This window comes from Mirounga leonina, unplaced genomic scaffold, assembly GCF_011800145.1.
Source record: "Mirounga leonina isolate KUSES-001 unplaced genomic scaffold, KU_Mleo_1.0 Mir_174, whole genome shotgun sequence".
Classification (NCBI taxonomy): Eukaryota; Metazoa; Chordata; class Mammalia; order Carnivora; family Phocidae; genus Mirounga; species Mirounga leonina.
Genome location: NW_023270451.1, coordinates 70,759,395 through 70,764,264, shown reverse-complemented (window position 1 = coordinate 70,764,264; position 4,870 = coordinate 70,759,395).

Below are 4,870 nucleotides of genomic sequence, written 5' to 3'. Positions count from 1 at the left end.
ATACAAGTTTATGTGTTAGCTGAAAGAGAAGGAAGAATTCTGGAGAGGGGTGGTAGGTGAAGGGGTCTGGGGAGGCAGGGGAGGAAGACTTGGACCATGGGAGCTGCTTTAGGGCCCAGATGACCAAGATCCACACAGTGTGTAAGGGGCGGTGGGGGCGGGCATCCTTGCTGTCTTGGTACCAGCCCCCTGGCATGGCCTGGGAAGCCACAGCAGGGTCTGGCCATGTCCAGCAGTATATGTGGGCAGAGACAATGAGAGTGATGTCCTTCCCTCAAAGGGCTTATAGGCAGTAGACTTCAGTGATGTGGCCCATGGAGAATAACATGATCAGACTGGCTCCTAAGCACAACCACCATGGTGGGCGGGAGGGTGTCTCTGTGACATAATGAGGGGAGAGAGGGAGGGGACTGTCAGTAGAAGCCAGGTCTGTGTGAGCAGGGGTTAGGCTGGGATTTAGGTGTTAACATGTCTGTGTCTTTGCTAGGACCCACAGGCTCGGGAAGCCTGGGACAGTCTGGGTCTACTGACAATACAGCCTGGTACCAAGTTCAAGCTACAATTAGGGACTGTGGTGACTCACGGATGCTCCTTCCCCACCCTCCTCCAAGGACACTCATTTCTCTATCTTTTTTTTTACTGTTCTATGGCTGGGAGTCTCAAAAATAGAACCCTTGGGTTGAAAGCTTACTTAACCCCTTAGGAATCGGAGGAAAGAATAAGTTTGGTTCAATGGACTGAGAATCTAGAGAGCAGCTGTTAGACCTCCAAGTCGTAGCTTTCTAGGATGTGGATTGAAGGTTGCTGGAGTGCACAGTGGACATCTGGTGACACACCCAGGAAGCAAGGGGCAGTGGGGAGTTGGGGCCCTTCCTGCTGTCTGCAACACATCCAGCGCCCTGTGGCTGGGGACGGCTCCCTTTCCTCCCAGTCTCTGCAGCGAGATAGAATAATGTTGATATTTCTACTCTCCTGCAGGTGGCGCCACAATTTAGGTTTTTAAGCCGCCGACTGCCTGTGGTTTTCATCCAGCGCACTGTGCACTACAAAAACCCAGCCATGGGGCCAGCTCCTGGGGGAAAAAATTTCTCTGTAGCACCACCGGGCTCTGGTGATTTATTTAACAAGCAAATCTGGCTTTTGTCAACTTAAATAGCAGTTCTGTTCCTAGACTAATAAAATGGTGGTAGCTAAGTGAGGGAAAACTTAAGGATTTCTTCTCTCTCCTATTAAATCTGGCCCTTTTCTTCAGCCGTGGGAGATGAGCCAATACTTTTCTCCTCAAGCCCCTCAATAAACCACAACCAAATTGCCATAAAAAATCACCTCCTTAGGAGATAGGACTTTATGAAGCAGTGTGACATTTCACTTCTCCCTCTTGTGGCCATGGGGCCAGGCAATGACTACCCAGTTCCTCACCAGCCTGGGGTGGAAGGGGTGACTTACAGATCCGATGTCAGCCGGAGAGAAAGCTTGGTTCCCTCTTCACCCCTCACCAGCTGTCAGGGACTTCAGGAGGTGTGAGAGGGAGAAGGGTTTGTAATGAATGCAGAAGCCCATTTTGAACTGTTATTTATAGAGCTTGTCCTTCCCAGCGTGTCTTTTCATAAAGAGGGCTCAAGACAACAGAGGACCTTCCTGCCCCCTTGTATTGTGCCCTATATGTCCTTCTGCAAGGCAATGTTAACTCCTTGGGTGTGTACTGCACTTACTTTAGTGTTTCCAAGTGCACGAATGGATAGCATCTCCTTTGAATGTAACGACCTGCAAGGGTAAGTTGGGCAGGTAAGAATGTGAGATCTCCAAATTATAGAGTCCGTGGGTGGCAGTGCTAGGTCTAGGACCCAGGTCTTCACGCTTCCAGTGTAGAGTCCTACTCATCCCACCCCATTCCACTCTCCAGCCTTGAGAGAGCAAATCCAAGGGGCCATAATGATAATAATAGTAATAATAGTAAAAATCAAGCCCTGCACCATTGCTAATTTGACCCTTCCTGTTCTCCCTTACAATGACATTATAACCACCCCTTTAACATCGCTTCCCCTGTATTACTAACTGGAAGGGGAAGGAGGGAAGGCATTTGGCCACATGGCCCTGTTAACGATGAGAGAATCTGCTGGGTCGCCTCACCTGTCCATTTTTGGCTAGCTTTTTGTCACGATCCTTTTCTTTTTCTTTTTCTTTTTTTAAAGATTTTTTATTTATTTATTTGAGACAGAGAGAATGAGATACAGAGAGCATGAGAGGGAGGAGGGTCAGAGGGAGAAGCAGACTGCCTGCCGAGCAGGGAGCCTGATGCGGGACTCGATCCAGGGACTCCAGGATCATGACCTGAGCCGAAGGCAGTCGCTTAACCAACTGAGCCACCCAGGCGCCCACGATCCTTTTCTGTCATTTGGTTCTGTTGTTACTCTTCAGGCACCCCATGGCATCCATTTTTCTGAATGAAAATAAATGACACCACACACTAGGCAGTAGATAAAGAATAATAAATATATTTTATTTGCCACCTCTAAAAAAGGTCTTTGACTTCCCATCCATCCATCAGAAAATGACCCTGGGGCTCACCAGCAATATTCATGTGCACACACCCCCCCACACACACACACACGAGCACACGGAGGCTACAGGAGGGAAAAATCAGTTGTATTAAAAATACATGTTCGAGTGGCTGAGGATAGAGGCAAAGCTGTTTCCTTGCTTCCCCTCTCTTTCAACATTTTTATGACATACCCTGAAAGCCAAATGGCAAGCAGACATTTGAAAGGCTTGCCTGCCCCCGCCTCCAGCCCCCCTGCTTTTATTGAGCCATATTCTGTAAGTAACCCATTATGGTTTTCCATGTGGCTATCTGAGCTGTCACCTCTGGGACAGGCCTGTGATGGTCCTGTGCAGCAATTTTAGGGAAGATGCCTTGGTGTGGGGCCAGAACCAAGCGAGGACAACCTTACAGGAGCCTAAGCCTGACTGAGCCCCTCCTCATATTTTGCATCCTGGGCACCTCACCCTAGCCTCAGTTCTGCCTCGAGAGACATTTGGCCCTGGGCTTCCTCCGCCTCGATGCAAGTCCAAGGAGCAGCGGCATTGAGTTATTTTGTTATGTGTTTCTCTGGACTTCCGAAACTAACCTGATATTGCGTGCTTTATCTAGAGTCTGGGATCCAGGGTTTCTGAGAATAGAGGAGCCAGATCAATGTATTAATGCAAGCTAATAAGATAACTCGTTGCTGCTTTCTGGGCCACGCAATACTCAGCGGAGAACCAGAGGCTAAAAGGGCTCCACTCTCTCCCGGAATATCCTCTAACCAAACGAGCAGATGTCTGGTTTCCTCTGCGCTCTGGCGTGGCTCACCTTTTCATTGAGGCACCCACCTTTGAGAGCCAAGCTTCAGCAAGGCGCTATCTAGACGGGCCCTGCCTGGCCTGTGGATGCTGCCCACCCGGGGCTTGTAGAGCTGGTCGGCTCACAGCTCCTTTCAAAGACTCCCCCCGTTGACAACTTGGAGTTCTGTGAAAATATAACCCCTACAGGAAGGTGTAGGGATTTACGCTGTCGTCAATCATTTCCACCTAATGGGAAGAGTCTCCGGAGATGTTTTGATGGGAGGGACAGTAATGGGCAGGAAGTTGACTGCCCCTAGGAAAAGGAAAGTTGTAGAAGAGTCCTGAGGGAGGAGGCAAAAAACCACAGCTCCTTTGGCAGGTCCTCCACGACTGTTGCCCATTGAGAAGGTGCTTTAGGGGCACGAGTGAGGGTCCTGCCCTGGGACTCTGGTGGGGGTGGGGCTGGGGACCAGGGCCTCAAGCATGGAGATGGTACCTAAGTGTGGGAATCTCTTAGCTTCTCCTGCTGCGTGAGGCACCTTCCTAGGCAGAGGTTTCAGAGGTAATGCTACCCACTTCCCATCCCGCATAGTTCCTCTGTGCCAGGCGACTGTCTCAACCACAGCAACGTGGTGATTCCTTTCTTCCGACTTCAGAAAGTGCCCTGATGTTGGCATTGTCTATTTTGCTGTGGTCTAGGTTTCTGAGAAGAGGAGCCAGGTCAGCCTCTCGATATAAACATGAATAGACGAGTCAGGTTACTGAGCAAGCTCTAGGGCACTTGGCCATTCATGCCCTCTCCCCCAGGCCTCCGTCCTTGGGTGCCTTGGTGGGGCGCTGGGGTTCTGATTAGGACTAGGTGCGTGCGCGTGTGTCAGCTCCGAACACCTGAGGGTCCCTCCGACCGGCCGTCAGCGTCCACATCCCGGGGAGGCTGAGTGTTGCCTCCTTCCGCGTGCGCGCCCTGGGCCCGTGTCACCATCTACGCGTCCCTCTCTGCCCCATGTCGCCACCGGCAGGGTGGCCGAGGGGACGAGGGGGTGTCGGCCAACGCCCGTGCGGGGCAACGCAGGCGGGGCGGGCGGCGGTGGGCGCGGAGCTCGGGGGAGGCGCCCCCTGCCCCCTCTGCCGGCCGCCCTCCGTCCGTCTAGATGTCAGCCGCGAGCTCCGAGCCAGCCCGAGCGAGCCAGAGAGGGAGCGGCGGCGGGCGGCGGGCGGCGGGCGGCAGGGGAGGGGAGGAGGCGAGGCGAGGAGGGAGGCAGGGAAGCAGGGAGGGCGGGAGGGAGGAGAGGAGGACCCAGAGAGCGCCAGGCAGCTGGAGTTTTTGCAGCGCTTGGCCGGGCTTCAATGCACAGCAGCGGCGAGCCGCGGCGGCAGCAGGCAGCCCGGGAGCTCCGGCGGCGGCCGAGCCAGCGGCGGCCCCGCTCCCTGCCCCCTGCAAACTTTGCGAGCAGCCCGCCCGGGGGGCCGGGGGCGCGCCCGGGAGGCCCGGCTCGGCCCGCGGCCGCGCTCTCCGCCGCCGCAGCGCCAGGCGCCGCCGCCGCCG